The sequence below is a fragment of the Kryptolebias marmoratus genome, linkage group LG2 (assembly GCF_001649575.2).
Source record: "Kryptolebias marmoratus isolate JLee-2015 linkage group LG2, ASM164957v2, whole genome shotgun sequence".
NCBI classification, from domain to species: domain Eukaryota; kingdom Metazoa; phylum Chordata; class Actinopteri; order Cyprinodontiformes; family Rivulidae; genus Kryptolebias; species Kryptolebias marmoratus.
In genome coordinates this window covers 641,203-665,015 of record NC_051431.1, presented here as the reverse complement: position 1 = coordinate 665,015, position 23,813 = coordinate 641,203, and the positions used below count along the sequence as shown (strand labels likewise).

The following is a 23,813-nucleotide window of genomic DNA, read 5'->3' as shown; positions in this document are numbered from 1 at the left end:
CGTGCGTGCCTTAAAGTATCTGTAGTAAATCAAGAAGTCATGAGCACATCGTGTTTCCCAGCATGCCCTGCCACAGCAGATGATGACTAAAAATATATAAAAAAGCTGTTGACGTTCAGCCACAGAGCATCCTGGAAACTTGATCTGTGCAGAAAGGATCCCTGAAATGTAAACTTTTTTTCTTTTTGTGACTCAGTGTTTGTTTAGAAATCCAATCTGACGACAATCTGAGAGCCTTTATTGTTTTCCTCAGACTGAAAAATGGCTACGACTCAGTCATCTGCACATATTCTGAGCTCACAGTGTGATAGTAGCTGAGATCCATGCTCTGATTCATGGATTTTAGGTTTAAAACTCTGTCATACATACAGCAGGTGATATGCATCACTTCAACAAATTCTATAGATTCTTCTAATTAAACTCATGCAGGTTATTTTTACCTAGTAATTTAGATATTATTTCTCCAAACAAATGTTTCACATTTCCCTTCATAGTTTGTTTTATTTAAAACTTTGTATCACGAGTCCAATTATGCAGCAGAAATAAGATGAGGTTATCCGAGCTGCTGCTTCCAGCATGCCTTGCTCCTGGTTTGTGTTTTCCTTGTCTGCAGGCTGTTCCACAACTCTGTGATTCTAATTACATTTTTTATTATTTCTCTTTTGACATCTCAGTAATGCCGCAGGATTCATTTAGAAGCAATAAATTTTAATTATTCCGCTGCTGACCCTAAAGAACTCCACAGGTCAGTGGAATCTGAGCTCACATGTGTTTCTGGATTTTGAAAAGTCAGCAGACATGTTTTTATAATGAAAAATAAAAGGAAGCATTAACTAGCAAAGAGCAGTGATAAACTGGCCAGCTTTCCTGGGTTTATCCTCCTTCTAACTGCCAGAGATAGACACCAACCCCTGTGACTCTGAGAAGAGTTAGGCTGATATAGATTACCTCCCTAAACAATCAGGGTTAATCTTTCCCACCCCGCAGCTAAGAGTGACACTCAGAAACATTGTTGTTGTCAGTGGAGAGACCATTTCTGGGATAAGGTTTGAGTTTCTTTCATTCTGTTAAGCATTCATTAAATGTAATGCATGAACTGTAAAGTGTACTGTGATTTCAGACAAGAATATTATATAAAACTGCAGCGTTCCCATCAAGTCACTACGGCTCCAATTGGCACAAAGGTTCTGATTCTCAGAGTGGCTGAGAGTGAAACTTCTTAAATTCCTCTTTTTTTTTCCCGCAGCATGAATGCACCGTAATTTCCCTGCACTCCTTCCCTGGTGTAAGAGTCAAACTCAGCTGCAGCATTTCTGTTTCCTTTGTATTCGGCCCTTTATGGTAGCGGTGCCACAGCTTGATCTTCTGTAACTGTTCACTCCTCAAACCGTGCTTATTACAGGACGGGTGGCTCCTCTGTAATTACAACCAACACTTGACAGCGGCTTACATGACACAGGCAAAAGATTTTCCTTTTTCTGCAGAACAATGGGACTAGAAGTTAGGGTTGTTTTTAACTCTTGTACTTTCAAAACACTAATTTTATCAGCATCCTCGCCAACTATTACAACTTAAAACTTAAAACTTTCAGACTGATTTATGACAGCTTTTGTCTGAAGTGTGAGTTGTGTTTTGCTCATGAAATGACACTAGTTTAAGACATATATATTTAAAAAAAACTTAGTGAACTCATATTGTTCCCTAAAAAGCATTTAGCTTTCCAGATAAAAAAATGACTTTTTGTTCTTAAAAAAACAAAAACAAACAGAAACTCTGCACCTGCTATTATTCAGGTACAAAAATAAAATTTATTAACATTTAGTTTAGTTCAGACTTATTTACCCAGAAAAACTCAAGACCAATGAGATTTCACACTTTGTTTCCAGAAGCATCCTGCTCATACAGGAAAGACAGACGGAACTAAAATAAGTCAAATTATATACTCAGTAAGTTTGTGCAGCAGGTTTCAGAATCAGTAACTAAAAACATGATGTTTTAGTTTAAAATATATCAAATCATTTAAATTTAGTCAGTGAAACAGGATCTTTCAGATGCATGAAGTTTTGAAGCTGATTCAAAGAATAACGGTCAGAATATCTTAAATCTATATTCTATATTTTAAATCTGCACAAACCATCAGTTCAAACAGAAGAACAAACATAATAACCTCCTGTTTTTTATAAGGATGAAGGTTTGTAGTTATATACTAATGGTTTAAGGACAAAGAAAAGCATCCAACCTGAGAAATATTAGTGAATAAAAATTATAAGGTTTGTAAAGACCCTCGGGGCTCCGTGGTTCTTTAAATAGAATTAACTTTATGAAGACGTGCAGAGAGTTCTGGGTCTGTTGGAGGAAAACGGAGTAACTGGAGAAAACCCATATGTGCACAGGGAGAGCATGTAACCTCCACACAGAAAGGCTCAGGTGGGAGACGATCCTCTGACCTCTGACCTCTGCCGTGCTGCCCCAACATCACAAACTCTTGTTTAGTCATTTCTGTTTCAAAGCCGATGAATGAGACAAAACATAACTTTTTTTTTTGTTTCTTGCTTTTAAAAGTCCTAAACATGTTGTCCCAAAACACAAATAAATGTGATGTACAACAACAACAACAACAACAACAACTACTGCTTTATTAAAAATGTTTGTACTACAAACATGTAACTGATATAAAACATAAATGCCAATAAATTCTTTCAAACAGACACATTTTAAATGTATTTGCATTGCTGGTATTTTGTGCTCATTAACTTTTCTAATTATCCTGAATTCTTCCGACCACAGACCTCTAACCTTGTTGTTTTCTAATCTCTCCAGTTTGTTCTTTCTAAGCATTGCAACAATTAATCCAGGAGCAAACTCCTCTGGGATCCTGATCATCTTCAGTCTGCAGTCAGACTATAGCTAATCGCTTCTCCTGTTGCTGTTCTGCTCTATAGCAAGAGCTAATCTCCTAGCCTACAGCATTAGCATGTGCTAAAGCTAATCCCCTTTTTGTGTAATGCCAGGCCATGCTAATGCTAATCCACTCTTGTGTAGCCGTGCTAATGCTTATCAAGCTGTCAGTCAGAAGTGCTGACACCTGAGGTTCACGCTGTGCTTCGGCGCTCCTCTCATCATTATTTCCTGCTTACAGTCTGATATCGCCACCTTTATCACACCCTTTGGACACTTCTGACAATTTTATTTTCCATCTTCCTCTCTTTCAGGTCGACCTCATTCAACTCGTTTCCATCCGTCTTCTCGAAAAAAAGTCAAAAAGTATTTACTTCTGAAACAAACAAACAAAATAAAAACTTCAGTTCTGATTAGACAAAATCACTGTTTCACCTGTTTCATTTATCATCTATGAGCATCTTTCTCCCAGGTTCTATAAATGAGGAATAAAGTGAGTTCCTTACCAACATAATCAGGAACGTGTCTTCTTAGTGTTAGGGTTTTTGGATTTTTACCAGACAGCTGGCAGCCCGTTACCTCCTACAGCATGATAGTGACACGCAAACACACACATTTTAGCCCTGAACCTGCTTTTTTTGATTGAATGAGAACTAAGAACTTAATATTCTTAAGTCAGACCTAATAACAAATTTCAGTCCAGCCCAAGTATGAAAAGTATGAAGTAAAACTGATGGACAGTAATTCACAATGAATCTATAGTGGTACTGTCCAAACTTTCCTCCTAAATATGTTTGGATCCAAATGAAAACTATAAGAACTGAATCTTCAGCTGTGTGTGATTATACTGCATATCAACATTTTGTACCAAAGTCATGTTCTTTTATTTATCTGAACTAACGATTGTACTTCTGTAAAATGCTAAGCTACCACATGCCTTCACACGTTACATTCGCTCAGCAGAGGAACTTCAATAATTGGAAAACAGGCAGCACAGCCCAGGAGAGAGGGCAAAGAATTACCAGAGCGAGGGAGGAGAAATGGAGAAAACAAAGGGAGGTGGATGATGTGAAGGACAAAAGACAGCAGGATAGAATCATAAGGAATGCTAATGAATTAATGATGCAACATGTTGACATTTCTCCTTATCTCCTTCCCATCCTTGCTCTCCTTCCCTGATTTGCTTCCAACACCTCCTTCCTCTCCTCCCCTTCTCCTTCCTCTGGCTTTCTGCAGGTAGGAGGCTGTTCTTGTTAGCTTGTCACTGCATTGTAGCCCTGGAGCCAGCGGTGTGTCTGGAATCTTAATTCATCATAAAAGGGCTGACTCCACCTGAAGACGCCCTGCTTCCCAGAGAACCTCAGGTGGGTCATGTTTAATGGAATATTTTAGACACTTTTTATTTTCCCTGTGTGACTCGATTACATCATCTGTGCACAGAAAAAAAAGTCATATTTCTGGCTTTTCTACTTGCAAAAAGTCTGAAAAAAGTTTTATTATTATTTGTTAAGTTCTATGTGGAAGGCTGAAAGGTATCCATACAAAAACTTTCCTGTTTAAAAAATGGAGGTAAAATCTGTTTGAGGTTGCTCAAGCTTTGGTGCAGTGAAGACTTTAGTAGTTTGAGCTTTAAAGATTTGTCTTGAAAGTGGACTTGAGCAGTTTTACTTTTATGCACAAGTTTTATGATAATCCACATGAACAAAATGTTTGTCTTCATCTTGTTTCAGTGGAAGTTTGTTAAACAGGAGACTTACAGAAGTAGTATCTATATCATGGTTTTACTTTGTTTCTTAATCCTAACTAGTTTCCCAATTCCTGCTGCTACATCATGGTACTGCCACCACCATGCATCACTATAGGAATGGTGTTAGGCAGTGATGAGTGCTGCCTGGTTTCCTCCCAACAGAACATTTCAAACTGAGGCCTAACAGCTCCATCTTGGTTTCATCAGATAAGACAATCTTGTTCCTCACAGTTTGAGAGTCTTTCAAACAAGCTTTCAAATGTTCTGATCTGAGGAGAAGCTTCCTTCCATCTGCCCTAAGCCTAACCCTCAGATCACTTCAGACCTGCAGGTATGGTTGTTCTTCTGAAACTTAGTCCTGTCTCCACACAGGATCTCTGAACCTCAGTCAGAGTGGCCGTCAGATTCTTGGTCACCTCTCTAACAAAGGCCTTTCTCCCTTAATTGCTCAGTCTGGCCAGATGACCAATTCTTGGACGAGTCCTGATTGAGCCAAAGTTCTTCCATCTGAGATTTACGGAGGCCCCTGTGCTCCTGGGAACCTTTAGTGCAGCAGAATAAGTTTGGAATCTTCTCCAGCTGCAGAAAAGCCCTATAATTATACCATCCTGCTGAAAGAGCCTACACTAAACTGTCAGTGAGACATAAAACTTTAAAATTCTGTTTGATTAAGGGATATAGGGCATATATTTTTTATTAAAGTAAAGTAGTTAAAGAAGACAACCTGTTCTGACTGGAATGAACTCTGCAGACTCTGTAGTTCAGCCATGTAGATACTTTTCCTCACATTAATACATGTTTACTGCAGAAACAAATACAATTAAAATAGGCTACAACAGATTATGTTGTTGCATGCAAAGTAAATATTTCATTACATGTGCAAATTTAAACTGAAGCAAGCAAATTTATTGACATTTGTTTTGTTTTCACTGGCCTGAAAGATGTTTATGTGATGCCACAGATGGTGAATGTGAAACATATGGATCTGTGCACCTTTCTCACAGAATCTCATTAGATGTTTTATGTTCAAACCTTTGCTTTGTGTCCTCTTAGTGACCCTTGTTAATTCCAAATGCCCTGATGAAAACTTAAAGCTGAGTCATTTATCTGTCTTATCCTGACAGACTCTCGATAGTTTAAGGTCTGACAAACCATCTTCATCTGTGAGGGCCAAGAAGAGCAGCTGTAAGAGGATTGAAAGGTTCAGAGCTGTAATGCTCACACAAAAGACGGAATAAAGATTTCTGTATGAATATAAAAGAGATTCTGAAATATACTCCTGTAGTCTGTTGGGGCATGAAATAGGAGCTGAAAGGGTGAAAACCCAACAGTTTCTCCTACCAAGTATTAGTTTTTGGCTGCTCAGGTGGGAAAATTGACTCTGACAGAAGTCAGCTGACAGGAAAACAGACTTAAACAAGATTTAAGATCAACAGATTTTATTAAAAATATGGTTTCAGTAGTGTTTTAATAGAATGGGTTTTCTGTTGGGCCTCCAAACTCAACCAAAGCAGCAAGTTTGGAGCAGATTCATCAAATCCTGTTCTTGCTGAATGTTGTCATCTGTGTATCCGACTGCAAAACAAGGTGTTGAACAAGCATGTAAACATTTTCAGACTCTAATGTCAGACATCCAGTGGACCTGGAGGGTCACTATCCTGCAGGTTTTAGATGTTTCTCTGCTCTTCAGCAGGTTAATCACTCAGTCATTCAGATCAGGTGTGTCACAGCAGAGAAACACCTGAAACCTGCAGGATGGTGGCCCTGCAGGACCAGGACTGGACATTACTGCTCTGAGCTCAACCTCACAAAGCTGCAGGTCAGTTCATATTTTCACCAAATGGTACCTTTACAACTTTGATCACTGTGTGCAAAAAGAAGCTTTCTACCTCCAGTTTCCTCATACCAGCCAGCTTTGCATACACTTTTGTCCTTTTCTCACCCCCTTTGGCATCTCCCATAAAGTTGATGATTTATTCAACTAGAACGCACATTTGAACTGAAGATGAGCACATTTGGACCATTTTTACCCGCTTGTTAGTACTCCCAGTTGTGAGGAGCAGGTGCTTATTTCCAGCAGACATTGTGCAGGAGGCAGGGTACACCTTGGACCATCAGAAACTGGATTTGTTGTTGTTGTCATCATTATTGGTGTGGGTAAATCTCGACATAAGAGGCTGTAGCTCCAGCTGTTTTCTAAATAACGCAGAATCATAAGATCTTAAAAATGCAGTTCTGTTTAAATCTGACAATGTGCTCCTGAAATAATGAATACATCTGTCTAACACCTGCAGTATAGAGAGTCTGTACCTGGCACGCTGGTATTTTCTGTCCTGATAATGAGTGATTACACCTTCTGAAAGGTAGCCGCTGCCTGAAGTTACATCTAATGATTACTTCCTGAAAGTCATAAAATCTTTCCAGTAGTTTTTGAGATATTTTGCAAAAAAGCAAACACACTTACACACACAGACACTGGCAAATACATGATCGCCCGCCTTTTAACAGCAGGTAATAACAAAATTCAAACAATGCTTTAATGTTGATTCTATTACAGATAGATATTCATACAGCTAACATTAGTTTTTTTAATCTTTTGCTGTTTGCACTCTGTGAAAACATGTTAGGAGCATAACAAGCTTTTTAATCATGTTACCTTTCACTAATGCACTGAACCTTGTAGGTGGAAGCAAATATTTATTTTAATAACACGTATGAAGAATATAATTTACACTCTCATGGAGCCTCAGGGATTCCTGCTTCTTCTGTCTTAAACTTGTTGTACACAAAAAGAAACCCACATGGCCATAAGATAAGAAAATCACTTTTTCCTAATTTAAAACCTTGACTTTTTAAAATTGCAGTATACTCTGAAACTGTTGAGTGCAGAGATAATCACTTGAGTGTGACCTAATATCTGTTGGGAGAACCGTGACTCAGATTGGGAATCCATCCTCCTCCTCTGCCTCCTCATCACTCTCTATCTCCTCTCACTGCATCACGGCTGGTTGGCAGATAGGCGGTGGTTCTGGTTGAACCGTGTGTGTCATTGCTCAGGGTAATCCTGCTCCTGGGGGACAATGGGGAATGAATGGAGTCCATTTGTTAAGCCAATCTCTTTTCCTGCTATTACACTAATAATGAGATGAGGATTTTTATGAAGAGGAGCAGGAGGAGAGGAATGTTTAGTCAGACATTTGGGACGCTTGCTTGTAAATTTGGGCTCTTTTGATGGTGTTTCCTGTGGCTGACCTTTGGATTTACTGTCTCCTTCCTCAGCCTTTTAGGAAATTATGAGCTGAGGCTAAAAATGACAAAGAAATTAACAGCTGGCTGCCAAACTCTAACATTGTTTTAAATTCACTGTGAAGCAAAAACAGCCTTTCTGGTTTGTTTGTTCTTGTAGTTGTTTTTGCAGGAACCTGTCATGTGATCTTTTTCTCCAGAGTCAACAACCAGTTATCTGAGATGGAGAAAACCTTTTTCGACTGTTCCATCTGAAAAATGTCAAATTTGATTTTAAAAATAAAAATCTAAGCTCCCAGAAACATCCGTCAGTATGTTTTCCCTCTGGAGTCATGTTCTGCTCATATCTTCATGCGTTTAATATGCAGGAAGTGGAAGTAGAACACTCTGGCTTCACGTGGGTGGACTTATGATTAGGCACGAGGATGATGGGAGATCCTCGGCTCCACATCTTCTACCTTCTTCACTGTCTCAGTTGTTTTCTCTCAGGCAGAGACACAGACTGCCATTACATATGGAAATATGCAGAAACTCTCTCTCACACAAACACACACACACACTGACTACAAGCATTTCCTCTAAAAGTAGACCAGACTTGGCACCCGTAGGGAGTTGTGTGTTTCTTCATATGAATCTAATCTGATTAGAGATGGAAGATGAGAAGAAGTGAACCTCTGCTGCTGATATTTAATAAAACCACTAGAAGTTAAAGCAGCGTCTGAGAAAATTTAATATTTAATTGTTCTGATCCTTGTCACATCATAAGACTTAACTTAAAAATTCATCTGTTTTTTGGGCTACTTTATAAAGGATTTATTAATGTTCATAACTAGGTTACTCTTGTGTTTGTAAGGCATTAACAATCAGTTATAAAACTGTTATAAATCATTGCTTCCCTGGGCAAGATCAAGTGCTGTACTTTTATTCATTCCTTCATAATTTAGATTTTAAATGTGAAACATTAATCAGTCAGTTACCTGCATGAAAAACCTGCGAGGGTTTAAAGATACAGTTTCTGAGCTCAGCTGTTAATCATGTGGAGGAATAAAATCTAATCATTACCCGGAGGTGCAGCTTTTATTCTTTGCTTTTATTTTTCTTTTTTAAAGCTTAATGCTAAGTGCTCTGATTAGATTTACTCACAGTTACTGAATGTGTGCACACAGGTCATCAAAATGTAGGTAAAATATTTCTTGCTGTAAAAAAAAAGAAAACTGTAGCTGGACGCACTCAATAAATGCTGTGAACTTTGTGAAATCTGATTAAATGTCAAATATAGATTGTTTCATTATTTCAACAGGCAGTTGACACACCTAAATGTCTGCCCTTTTTTATTCATTACACCTGTGTTGTTTTCTGTCAAAGCTGCTGAATTAAACCGGTCAGAAGTGGCAGCCCACTCCTTAGAACTACTTCAAAATGTTTGTACAAACTGGATTTGGAGAGAAAATCAATACAGACTTTTTAAATGTACATCTGACACACACACACACACACACACACACACAAACAAAATACCTTTTTCTCACAGTTTCAGTGAAACTTTTCTGCAGGGAACACATCAGTTTAGGGATAAATTTGATGCTGTACATTATTCTGTTATAATTATAATAATAATAATAATAATAATAATATATAATTGTCTAACATCATATTTTAAGCTTTTTTCACATCTTGTTTTAAATTTAAGAATCAATTGTTGCGACTTACTGTTTTTTTTCTTTGTTTATTTTTTGCATCTCTGAGTCAAATCTTCTCAATCTTTTCAAACATTTTTATCTCTCCTGTTATTGTTTCCGTCCTTCTTTGTCTCTTTTTCCATCTCTGGCTGTTCAGTGGATGATAATGTTAATATCACTGGAAAGTTTCACCATCAAAGAGTCTGTGATGAATAATAATTATGAGATAATTACTCCTGGAAGAGATGAGATGGCTTTCTAACACTCTGTCACATGCACACGATGAAGACACACAACATCGTAAACATACATTTAGGAGTGGTAAACAGTGACTGCATGCAAATTAATAAATAAATCTTTTTAAATTACATTGTTTTCCTAGTCTTGCTAAATTAGTGCATAAAATTATCTTTGAAATGATAAGAATTTATTTTATTTGTGCTGAAGTGGTTTGTAAAGCTGTGTTTTTGTTTAGCTATTTTTAAGAAGCTCCCTAAAGACAAAAACAAAATCTACACAGTGACTAAACCTCTGTTGTGTTCTGAAGACTAACAACCACTTGTGAGGAAAGGGAGGGAGAGTGATTTGCATGTGAGTTCAGCTTGCACGAACAGAGCCGCTCATTTCTTCTAAAAAGCTTTGAATTTCACCCTTTTTATCAGGTGTAGGAGAGGTGTAGGATTTGGACCCAGAATGCAGACAGACATGGAGGAGCTCAAAGAAAAAATATTTAACTAAATGCTGATGTGGCGTCAGAAAATAAATAATAAAAACTTACAAACAGCAGGGAACACAAGGAGAATCAGGCAGTGCATTTCAGCAACAATGTAAGCAAAAAAAACAGGATTTGTAGGATGATGTTAGATGTTTCTCACACAGGTTAAAGTCTGGAGGCAGAACCAGGACTGCTGCAGAGATGATCTCATGATTTCCCCTGAAAGGTCTGGATTAGGTAGCTGGAGATATTTGTCCTGACAACCCAGATAAACCAGAAATTATGGATATCTGGATGGAAGTTCTGCAGATTAGCAGCATCCATTACAGTAAGAGATCATCAGACTTTTTATTGTGAAAAAACAGAAATAATATCAGAAACAATCTGGTCTTTGTTCAAAAATACAAGTTTCTCCAAGCCACACTTCAAGTTTAAGCAAAGCTACTTGTTATAGTCATCAGTTAAAACTGATGAAAATAAGATTCATGAAATAATTCACATGTAAGGTAAAAATATGTGACTGATGTAAGAACAAACCTTTTTTATTTTTATGTTTTCTGATGTTTACTAACTGATTAGAAACCAGGACAGAACAGACTAATCCTACAAGTTAAAGTTCTCTTTCATCACATAATAATATCAATACATCTTTATTTATTGTAACTTATGACTCAATTCAAAAGAAGCCAACCCAGTCAGTGCAACATACAGATTGTTAAAATCAAAGACAGAGAAGTAAAAGTATAAATAAGAACAGAGAATGTCCTCTCTCATCTGGTAAATGTACAGACCCTTCTGACTCTTCAGCATCGTTCTGATTTTGGCTTTATTAGGTGAAGTTATTGCTGTCAGGTAGAAGATGTTTCTGATTCTGTTTGTTCTTGTTTTGATTGATTTGTATTATCTTCCTGATGGTAACTGTTGAAAATGTAAATAACCAGGAAGTTCAGTGTCTGATGCAGTCCTTCCAGCCACTGATCATCTGGTCTGCAGCTCCTTCCTCCGTCACTGAGCAGCTGGAGTACCAGACACATAGGACATCAGGATTTACCAAGTCCCGGAAGACTGAGACTCTACACAAACACTGAATGTGACAAGTTTTCTTCTTTCTTTTGTTTTCATACATTCAAACAGCAAATTGAGATTCTGTAGAGTGACAGTCGGCGCTCGGGCTGCAGAGAGTGTGGGCGTTTGAGTTTATTTTCATCTTTTTAGTTGTATTGATTTTTATCTCAATCTTTCATTTCAATGGCCGATCTGAAAGTTGCTTTGGGATTTACTCAGCCGTCTCCTTTCTGATCTTTTGTAAGTGTGTGTGTGTGTGTGTGTGTGTGAGCTTCATTGATCACATCACTGTTTTGCACTGAATATGAATCCTGATGCTCAAATTCAGTCTTACAAAAGATCCTCTCCCTAATTTGGTTTGATATGATGTAAACTCACACAGGAGCTGCTCAAGCTGCTTCCATGTGCAAAATGTGATTCTGAAATATTTCATAAAACCAAAGTAGAAGTTGTGCTGATGAGAATTAACATTATGCACCACTGTGTTTTTACTGCTAATGAGCTGCACAGCAGTTATTTAACGAGATCTCACATGCAGTCATTGGAAGATGAAGCAATCTGCAGATCTCAAGTCAGTTTATTCAAGTATCATTAACTTTAGTATTTAAATGATCATTAGCATTGAAGCTCTGTGACTAACAGATCATAGCCTGAGTTTGCTGATATTAAATTTGAAAGTGTCTGATTGCTGTGACTTGCAGTTTGCAGCCCAGTCTGCTCAGGACAGATTTTAACATTTGCATGTGTTGTCAGAGACATTGTTGAAAATCTGTGTTTTATTTTAAACATTTAAACTGAGCCAGTAAAAAGGCAGGGGTGGAGGCAGTGAACCATGCAGAAATGCAAATTGTTTTTGTTGATAAAGTTCTAATAATTTGCACTTGTTTCTGTAAGGGCATCACAGCATTTTACAAAAAGGCCACAACATTCATGCTTTGCAAACAGAAAGTGCAACAACAAAAAAACGACCTGGATATACTATATCTGCTAGGTTTTACTGTTCTACACCAGAAGATGTTTAGATGTTCATGAGTTTGAAGATACTTAAGGTAGTTTTTCACAGAGGTGGGACTGTTGTGGGGCTACCTGGAAACACAAAATTGAGAGAAAATGCACAAACTTTCCCTCAGAATCTCACTGAACGACATGTCTGAAGGAAGTCTTTGTGAAATGTAGGTCAAACTATGCTGTCTGCATACATGCAGCCAAAAGAAATAAGCTCCAACACTTTAGAATTATGGAGATTTATGTGCAATTTTTTTTTCAAACATGTTTTAAATTCCAACTCTGAATTATCACTATGCCTGAGTGTGAATGTTTGTTTAACTCTTTGTTGCCCTGTGGTGGAAAGGTGATCTGTTCTGGGGGTAGGCACCAAGAGGATGGATGGATGGATGGATGGATGGATGGATGGATGGATGGATGGATGGATGGACGGACGGATGGATGGATGGATGGATGGATGCATGGATGAATGGATGGATGGATGGATGGATGGACGGACGGATGGATGGATGGATGGATGGATGGATGATGGACGGATGGATGGATGATGGACGGATGGATGGATGGATGGATGGATGGATGGATGGATGGATGGATGGATGATGGACGGATGGATGGACGGATGGACGGATGGATGGATGGATGGATGGATATTTTACAAACTCTGCCTTTGATTATTTTTCCATCTCCTTCCTGTTTCTGATTTTTGAGTCAACATTTCTAAGATGCTGCTGCTGTTAGAGCTTTTTTTACATTCTGTGAATTTTTCTTAAGTTTTGCTGAAAAAATTTAACCAAAATTCCTGTTTTTATCTTTAAACACATTAGGAAAAGAAAAGAATTTAACAGAAAGACCAGACCGTGCACCTGCGTGTTTCTTTAGGTGCTCTTCTAATGCAGTTTGTTGTTTTCAGATAAAGACGCTGCTCTTATTTTTTCATCTGTTGCTGGGTTTTAATGGAGTGTAAAGTTCAGATGCCGAAGCCTTGGCTCCTGCAGATGATTCATGAATTTCCTACTGTCGTGTTAATGACTCACCATTTACAACACAAAAGGTCAAATTTAATCTTGTGTGTTTCTGTTGTTGAGTGGAGAGACGGAGCATAAAACTGAGTCCTGTTGTTGATCTCTGGCTCATTTGATTAGTTTAAAGCACATGTCTTATCTCTAAAGCTGCCCTTTATGTCTTCTCTTTTGTCTTTTTATCTCAGTCCTCTGCATCCTTCTCCTCTCTGAATTTATCAGCCCATCTTTTCCTCTGGTTCTCCTCTTGTTATAGGTCAAAGCTCTCCTGCCGCCGTGTGAAAATCTTCATCAGTTCTTACTGTTTCACACGCATAAAAGCAGATTCATGCAGGGATGTTATTTTCAACTGGAACTCATGCTAGAAATATGGCGTGATTCACAAAATAACTTTCAAAATACTTTTACTTTCAAGGTTGTGAATACCACAAGAGGAGACTCCTAAGTACTGATTTAAACAGTAATTTTCATTTTAAGATGAATTTATACACCTTTTGCATTGAAGTGAATTGCCTCAATCTTTAAACAAGCAGGAACAAGATACTGAGCTGAGAGATGAGAGAGATTCTGGGTGTGCTGACTTGTTTTTTCTCCTTTTTCCCCACAGTCAGTGCATGTATAAGTTAGGATGATGTGGGATTTACAGATTGACTTTAGGTAGGAATATGCATGGTTTTTCTGTCTGTGTTAGGGCCCTTCACACTTGATTAGGACTGTTTTAGGATGAAAATCACAAAGACCGAGGATGGTTCTTGCAGGGTTTTGGCCAGGCCTTCTGGTGTCTCTAAAGAAAACAATCAGCTCCTCATTATGCTGGATGGAGAGGGACAGATCCACAATGGTTTTGAGGATGAACCAAATTTTTATTGCACGGTTGAGGTAGTTTATTATTGTGGTGCCAGCAAATTGGTGTCCTGGGTGGAGCGTGGGGGGAGTACGGTGCCAGCACGTCTATGATGTAGAGTCCACAAGTGGTTTTAGGCTGAATGTTTGGATTGTTAGTGTTTTTATTGATATTTATTCACAATGTTCTGAGTATTTTTATCACACGTTCATATTGTTTGTATATACAGTATTAACATGTTTGTTATGTTACTGTTGTCACTTTAGATGAGTGCTGAACAAGGTGATGTCTTGCTACAAAACAAATTTACCTAAAGGTCTAAATAAAGAAACCTGAACCTGAACCGGCTTTAGCATGAGATCTGAATCAGGACTGGCCCCTCAAGCCTACAACCAGAACTGTGGCAAAATCATGGAACTAACCCAGTGCAGATGTGATACCTGTGGCAGGATTGTTGGTTTTCTAGCATGTAGCTGCATCCTGACACAGCCCAAGAGTTTTGTCAGGGCAGGCAATCATTCATGGTGAGGGCACAGAAGAGAGTCATGGGGACATGCAAAATACCAAAAACCCAACAAACAGACAAAAACCCTGTAAGATCAGTGCTAAAAGTGAAGCAGGATCATGGTTGCCTTCGCATTAATTGTCTAAATTCATCAGTTTAATCATGTTTTAAAAGGTCCTGGAGGTTGTGGAGAGTAGTGAGGTCATCACCACCTGATGTGTTGAAGGCTTAGCTTTGTGATGGACAGGCTAATGTCCAACGTGTCCTCAGAAAGATTTCTGCCTCTCATGATCCTTTGCAGGATGGAGTGGGTCTTAAAAACATGGATGAAATCTGTAATTTGTAACCTTAAAGCTGGCTCAACGTTTTCATCTGGATTAGAATTATTTTTAGGAGATGAAAAAGATGCTTTATTAATGTTTATGTCTCTTGATGTCCTTTTTCTGTTTCTTTGTTTGTAAAATGACCTGGTGAGCATCATGCTTAATGTTTATTTTTGTTGTTGTTGTTGTTTTTCACCAAATGTTTAACACTGCATGAATGAGCTGAAGACAGTTGGAAGTAAAGTCCAGCAGTTTGTGGTAAAACTAGTTTCATTATCAACCCCATTCATGATCTTTCAAGATTTGTTTAAATACAAAAAGAAGGAAAAAAAAAAACAAAGAAGTTGTTGTCAGTGGTTTAAAGCTTTTATGTGGTGTGTCTCCATGAAATCAGGACTTTTGGTCCACATCGTTTTGCTTGTTGCAGGGTTAGACTGGTTTGTGTTTGTCGAGCGATTATCTGTTAACATCTGCCTACATCTGGAAACAGAACAATGAGGAATCAAAATAATAACCTGGGATGGTGAAGAGTCTTGAACCAATCAGAGTCAAGCGTTTTGCAGAACCTGAGAGCAACATAAGACTAATATTCCTTTGAAATGTTGTTTGTTCGGCAGCTGATTTACATTTTGTTTGTTTGTTTGTGTCTGTATGTGTGTTTGTGTTTGATTTTCCTGCATGCATGTGAAACCTTTCCTTGCCATGAGTGATCCGACTCTGGTTCTTATTACAGCAGCCGTAAATAGATCAGACTGTAGTGTTTTCTTCTCTGATATGGACGTCTCTGTCAGAAGGAACGATCAATAGCATCTCTGCAGGAAGAAGAATCATTTCTATTTGCATCTTCTCTTGTCTTTATCTGTTTACTTCATCTGTGTACCTCCGAACCATTACTGAACTGTCTGAACTGTTCTTGTTCTAATCTTCAGTTTTCAAGTTTAGAAACACAAAGATCCTGGAACCTTTCATTCATTCAACAGATTTATTTACACTGAACCGCTCATCTATCTATCTATCTATCTATCTATCTATCTATCTATCTATCTATCTATCTATCTATCTATCTATCTATCTATCTATCTATCTATCTATCTATCTAGGGAGCACACTTGGTTAAAAACATTAGTTTTAACTATTGAAATTATAATATTTAAAAGTAGAAATATTCTGAAGAATTTGTGAAAGGGGCTGAATCTCCCACATCCACCTACAGGAAATTGGGACTTCTTTTGTAAAAATCTAAGCTGACAAAAAGTTGATGTTTTGTTGTTTAATCGGTGTAAGAAATGTAAAAAGAATCCAGTTTTGAAGCTGCTGCCTGTGGCTCATCAAGGTCTCCATGGTAACCACATATGTACTGTATGTATGCCACTCCCTGACAGCATCTTAATAAGACAGGCAGACAGAAAACCCCACGAGTCCTAAAACACTGAGACACACTGAGTGAACAAAGACAAAAATGTCTGTGTTTGATATATCAAATGTCTAAAAGTGTAAAGATGGTAGAAATAAGAATAGTTTGTTTGTGCATGACATTATAACTCTAAATTGGACATTTTGTAGCAAAATCTCCAAAAATCAAACTCTTTTTTTGAGTCAAGTCAAACTTAAAGTGGTGAGGAGATCTTCTGCAGGTTTTTCCAGGTTTGGGTCACGTTGTGTGACGTACCGCTACTAAAAGTCCTGATTGAGCTGCACATTCAGATGTTTTTTTAAAGCTGCTCGAGGAGTAAGGCTTTGAAAATCCTGATGCAAACAGAAAAAATAACAGGTTTTTAGTATTAAGGTTGTTTCAGTGGTTTTGTGTTTTGTATTTATTGATGTATCTTAGAATATGTTGCTACTAAGTATTATTTTAAAATAACAAATTTAGGTTTTCTTTGTGAAAGCTACAACTTTTCCAATTTTGCATTATTTAAAATTGAGAATTATTTATATTTGAGAAACTGAAAGCAGTGAATCTTTTGTTTTTGTTTCAAAAACTACTTAAATCATTCTGTTTTTTGACATGATTGTGTTTTCTGCAGTCCAGCTGAGTGATCAGAGGTTTCAGAGAAAAGTGGGTTCATGCGTGTTCGTTGATCTGGTACTCCTTTTAAACTCTGTTTTTCATGCATGTACCATCGGGTTGAAACATATTTATATTTCATGTTAAGACTAAATTTTTGATTTCTGTTTTTCTTGGAAAGCAGATGAGCCATGCTCGTTGGAACTGCCTCAGGCGGACTGAAAGTCATAAATCTGTCTGGATAAGTTATTCAGAGACGGAGGCTTCTACATATTAAACACAAAGACACTAAATGAGGAACTTCTTTTCCTCTCTGAAGATATTTATTAAAGGTAATCTCTCAGGCTTTTAGCTGCTCTGACCTCTGACCCTAAAACAATATCAGTGCCTGTTCCTGTTCTGCTTCTGATCTTTTATTTGAACAGTTTTTATTCACAGATATGAGACAGGAAACATATTTTAGTTTTATCATTTGTAATTTAATAATTAAATCTGTGCAGACATCTGTGATTGATAATTAATATTTTCTAAAATATTCTCTTTTTTTCACAAGGACAATAACAAGTAAACATTTTCTCTGCACTTAGCTTTTAAGTGTTATAATAAATTCACATTAAGTAGAAATGTTATTTTGTTCCTTTTTAATGTAATTACATCAACTTTACGCAAAAAGAGACCATCCTTCCAGGTCATTCTTTAGTGTTTTTCTTTAGTTTGCAGCAACATAGTGAATAAAACCCAGATATAAAGCATCTTCGGATCTCTATCTTTCCTTCTCCAGCCGTAGAGACGAGTGTTTGGACCTGATTTGTTTCCCTGATACAGTCGGACCAACCAAACAGGCTGTTTAATGATTCACCAGTTTGGTCCATTTACAATCATCAACAGGAGCCGATAAGTTTTAATGAAGCTGATAATGAAATGAAAGTTTAAATTGAAACCAGCTCTCACAGGAGAGTTTACAGCAGAGATGGAGATGACTCACTTTGGGATTTTCAACACAGCTTTTATTGAGACAAAAATCTTTTTTTTTTTTACAAATTTAACTAAACAACTAATCATTTGTTTTGGATCATGGCAGCATTAGAAAATTTATTTTAGGGAGAGGTGTCAGGTTGGATGGATGAGGCACAAAACTCAGGAGATTTATTACTTTGTGCTGTCAAAACACAAAATTATTCAAAAACTAAATCCAGTTACCAATAAATCAAATACTGACTTCAAACAGGAACTAAAATCTTTATCCTGGTTGTGCTTCGTGTTTCTACAACGCTGAGAGACACAGCTGTAAGGAAATATTATCACAACCTGACAGGAAGCTTATTGGTTTTACTATAGTTCTCTAACAATACTCTTCACATTCAAGATATAATAACAAAAGAATGTAATAAAAACTATTCTCTCTCATTATTCTTTCATTTAGCAAATAGAAATAATTTTGAAAATCCTAATTGACCCAAAAACGAAAAAAGTTTATTCTGATTTCACGTCAGTGTCTTTTTATTTAATGTATGTAAACTTCTGGTTTCAACTGTACATTACTTAAATGTTTAAGCAAACAGGTGTGCTCCAAAATCTTGTTTTTATTATTATTTTATTTTTTAAGAAATCTTCATATCTAATAATTTTGTCAGTACCAACCTAATATGTCAGAACAATTTATCAGAAATAATTAAAAGCTTATTTCGATCTATTTGAAACTGTAAGTTTTCTTTTTTGTTTGTTAAAAACACTGAAGCCATATTTCCACGTTAATCAAAGTGAAATGTTTTTTTGTATTTGTACTTTTCTTGGCTTTTAAATTTCTATTCATACAAGCTCATTAGTCTTTGAAGTCAGGAGAAAAAAAAGAGCTTGTTCAATATTAATCACATTATCTATATTTAATTAGCGTGTAAAAATGTATGAAGGGCAACATTTCCTGATTTAGATACAAACAGCTCTAAAAGTCATTTGAGACAGAAAATGTAATGAGTTGATTTAACTTCAGAACTTATATAATAACTGATGAATCTGTATGCAGCGCTGGGTTTAATGTTTTTAAGTCTTGTTGCTTCCCCTCTTTCCATTTTTAAACTAAATTAATCAGCAGTGCCACTAAATGGCCTCTCGACCATCAGTGCTTCTAAATTGCTTCAGAGATGAACAGCTAAAAGCAACATTTTGAAATTACTTTTGAAATTAACTACCAGAGTCAGCAGCTCCAAATTAGCTGTAGATTTATCAATTACCACCAACGGACCTAAATGACTTTGGAAATGAACACTGTTAAAAAAAAAAGGCTGTACATTATAATGGACATTTTTCCCCAAATGGCTTTACTGTATTTTGACTCTAGTGAGCAAAAACAGCAACAAGAAAAAAACAAACTCATTACAGAAGAATAATTGACTGACGGAGGAGCATCATTAACCTTTAATCCAAAGTCGACAGACAGAAACTCAACTTCCTCCCGTCACTCATTTGGAATTAGTTCTGCTTAAAAACTCACATTGATTTCAGCCTCAATTTGGATTTTTTATTTATTCTTAAAATTATAAATTTTTCCCCATCTGAATTTTCACAAGTTGTTTAGTTTTGGTTAACAGGTTTGTTTGGTAAATAGTTCTGCACTTGTACAGCTCTTTATCGAGTCCAAGGACTCTAATCAGTCATTCATCCATTCATCCACACACTGATGGTGGTGAGCCACAGACTGACAGAGGGGAGGCGGCCATTACACCGGCGCCACCAGAACCCTCTGACCACCACCAGTAAGGCGGGTGAAACAACAGCTGAGACAGACAGGGCGGGGGCTCGAACCGTCAACCCTCCGGTCACAGGACGAACCCCTACCTCCTGAGCCACTGTCACCCATTTAATGAAGATTATTAGACAGGAAACTAAAGAAACAAGAAGTGTGTTGTGTTTTGTTTTCCAATCGGATCTTGAGTCACTGCTGCCATTTATTCAATACATTTTTTATTTTGTTTAATTCTTGCTGTTAAAAAGAAGAAAAGTGCACAAGGGGGGGGAGGTGAAAGTTTAACTTTAATTTGTGTGTGTGTGAGAGAGAGACAGGGATTTATTTTTTATCTGTTTGTTTCATTTAGAAAAGCTCAGTGAGAAGGGCAGGCATTGAGTTCTTCCCTTTCTTGGGTTAATTACGGACCTTAAATCTTTTCTTCGTTGTTTCTGAGAATCACTATTTTATTTATTTAAGCTTATTTTGTTCTGGAAAGAAGAACACTAACTTTATTAGGAACACAAGATAGAAACATGGGCTTGAAGGAGATGTAGGAAAAAAAAGGATTTAGTGAGCGTGCATAATTATCAGTCCACCTTCAGCCTGAACAGACATGTAATCAGCCAGAAGAAGCCAAACATTTGTGTGACTGTGTGAGTTTTAAAGGAGCTGCAAACACAACTCAGTACTTCCTTCTGTTTTACTTTTTGTTTTGTTTTCCATGAAGCCTGAGGTCCTTCCACGCCAAACGCTCAGGAGAATGCCTGGGGGGCGTTGAGTTTGTTTGAACAGCAACAAAACAATCAGAAACAGGGGTGCTTCAGGCACATACACATCCAGCTCATTTCCCTGCAAAATGGCCTTTCATAATTTTTAATGAAGCATGAAAAGTGTCCCTTTTAATCACTGTGAATGAATGTGTTGCCATTTAATGTTTAGTATAATTGTTGCCCCTCTTTCATGCCCTGCAGCCCTGCAGCAGCAGCCTGTTGATGTTATTGTCTCAACTGAGAAGGTGGGGACTTTTCTGCAGAAGCAATCCATGCATTTATTTATTTATTTGTCCAGATGTTGTTGAAACATGAATCCTTCATTTTGTTTATTTAAGGGATCCAGCCCAACTAACCCTGACAATGAGGGATTAGGTTTAGTGATGCTACGAAGCTTATTCTCAGAACTCAACCCTTGAGTTCAAATCAAATCAAATTTATTTTTACGACACATTTAGAAACCACTGCCATTGCCCATAGTGCTGCTCACAAAACAATAAACAGCAAAACAGTAATACTAAACACATCCATCCATCTTCTACCACTGATCCGTGGTCGGGTCACGGAGGCAACAGGTCCAGGAGAGAAACCCAAAGATCCCGCTGCCAGGTGATGTTCTCCACTTCCTCCTGGGGGAGCCCAAGGTGTTCCCAGACCAGAGAGGATATATAATCCCTCCAGGGAGTTCTGGGTCTACCATGATGTCTCTCTTCCCAGTGGGTCATGCTCAAAAAACCTCCAAAGGGAGGTGTCCAGGTGGCATCCTAATCAGATGTCTGGACGTCCTCCACTGACTCCTTTTAATGTGATGGAGCGGCGGCTCTACTCCGAGCTCCTCACCTTAAATCTACAGCTGAGCCTGGTTGAGCTAAGGAAGCTCATTTCAGCCGCTTGGATCTGCTTGTACACCAAACACAAGAGACCCATTAAAAGAAGAAAAATAAAGTTAATTAATGTTCTTCAGGTGCCACCTTTTAATGAAACATCCATCCATTTTTTACCTGCTTTTCCGTGAATGGGGAGCTTATGCCTATGCCCAGCAGTCATAAAAATTATGAAAGCTTTAATGTTTTTGTTTTTCAAATATCATCTTAACTCTGATAAAATACATTTGCAATAAATGAGGAACAAATAAAAGGTTTAGTCCAGGGATTGGGTTTATTTTAAATAAGTCAATTTTCTGTCAACGACTTTCTTTAACACTACATTACAGTTTTATGGTTAATATGCGTCTTTCAAACATTTTCTAGGATCTCTGTGGAAATAAAGTTGAAAACACAGATAGTTTGGCTCAGATGCTCTCATAAAAACAAGAAAATATTTTAGAGTTGGGTGCTATTTTGCAAAAAAATAAAGTAGTTTGTAATCCAAAATAGTTTGATGAAACTGTTTGAGAGAGACTCCCAGTGTAACACACAGGTGGATTATTTCAGTTTTCAGGTCCGTGATTGGTTGAGACGTGACGATTCCAGAAACCTAACCCGCTCCGGAGCATCTTGAGTTTTCAGCATCAGTTACCATGGTAACAGATGAACCAGCTTTACAACACTGAAACTGCTGAACTGAAACTAAAGTTACCTCCCTGAACTGATCCTCCTGATTTGTAGCACTGACAGAGTTTTCTACCAACATGTTGCAACCAGCCACTGAGGTCCAGTTTCTGGGACCAAAGACTTTTAAATCGAGGACAGCTGGACAACTGGAATGTTTCATGTGTCTTTTTTTTGAAGCAGAAATGGCAGCAGCAGCATGCTTCATGTCCAAGAGACTAACCATCTGTTCTTTGTGTGTTTGTTGTTTTTAACTTCATGTGTATGTGATTGTGTCATTGGTCAGTGGGTGAGCCGATTAGGCTGAGTGTGTGGAACAGAAATATGTGCTTTTCGTGTTTTACGCTCCAACGAAGAAAGAATCACTGATGGATGAAATGAGTTATGTCCTCGAAGCTTTCTGGAGAGAAGGACAGAAAAGTGCTGACAACATTCTACACAATAAATCTTTTTTTTTAAAGATTTTGGATTTGTGTTTGGTCAGGTAATGTCTTACTCAAAAGATCTTTAAACTTTGACACCAAGATGTCTAATCCAACCACAGTCCTGCTGCCTTTTGTCTTCTCCAGGAATCCCTGCCGTCTTTGATGCTGATGTTGAGAAATATGATCTGACAGCCTATTTTTTTTACATCATTTCCTCAGTTGAAAAAAAAAACCTCAAAGGAAACTCACTGAAAGATTATCTGCCCTTAATGGAAAAGAGCCAAGACTTAAAAAAATGTCTGAATCTGCGTTTATTTACACCGGTGTTCAGGTACTGTATGTTGTCAGGAAAATATTTGTATATTTAGTTATCAGATAACTAAACTTAAAGAATTTCCAGCTGGAACTGCAGGTTATTGTGTAACAACAGTCAGATGATAAGAAGAAGAACTTGAACCTGACAGAACACATTTCACTGTCAAGATCCAAAAACGTGTCAGAACAACAGAATTCCTCAGGTTTATATTTGACCAGAAATGTTTTTGTTTTCACCTCCTTTCATCATCAGACACATGACATGCAGGGTTAGGGTTAGTTAGTTGAACTGTATTTATATGAAAGAAATAAACCTCAGTTACATCTTATTTCACTAAACCTTGGTAAGCTTAATAATGTAGACCCACAGATATGATATTTATAGTTGTGATGCAGCATAGAAGGATTTTACAGAGCAGACAGAGACGATTTGAACGTGTAAAACTCCTGACAGCTTACTGATAAACTGACAGCTGTTTATTTCACAAGCTCACTGTGTACACAAGTGCTGCAGATAAGTGGGTCCACAGGTAGCATAATTCTGGAAAGTGAAAAGTAGAAGTGCTTTATAAACACTACATTCACTGCAGCCCTCCTTATAACAGTAGGCATCACTACAGAGATAATGACACAGCTACACGGCAGGAGTGGCTCAGGAAAAGTGCATCATTCATACATAACACAACACTTTCCCATCTCTTCTGATTTACTGTTAAACTGTTTATTTTATTTAGAAATTTTGGTAAAATCTGTAATAACTGTACCTCTTTAACTGGTGACCAGTTCATGGTGTGGATGGATGGATGGATGGATGGATGGATGGTTGATGGATGGATGGTTGGATGGATGGATGGATGAATAGATGGATGGATAGATGGATGGATAATTAGATGGTTGATGAATGATGGATGGATGATGGATGGATGATGAATGATGGATGGATGGTTGGATGGATGGATGAATAGATGGTT

General features: G+C 37.6%; 1 protein-coding gene across 2 annotated transcripts in view; it reads left to right on the top strand.

Moving 5' to 3' along the window:
* Positions 1-23,813, top strand: part of si:cabz01090165.1 (uncharacterized protein LOC100333421 homolog) — a 304,518-nt gene that overhangs the window by 114,556 nt on the left and 166,149 nt on the right. For both annotated transcript variants that reach the window (XM_017431082.3, XM_017431081.3), the window contains exon 3: positions 4,135-4,262. The gene's annotated coding sequence lies outside the window, so the exon portion shown is untranslated. The remainder of the gene's footprint in view (positions 1-4,134; positions 4,263-23,813) is intronic.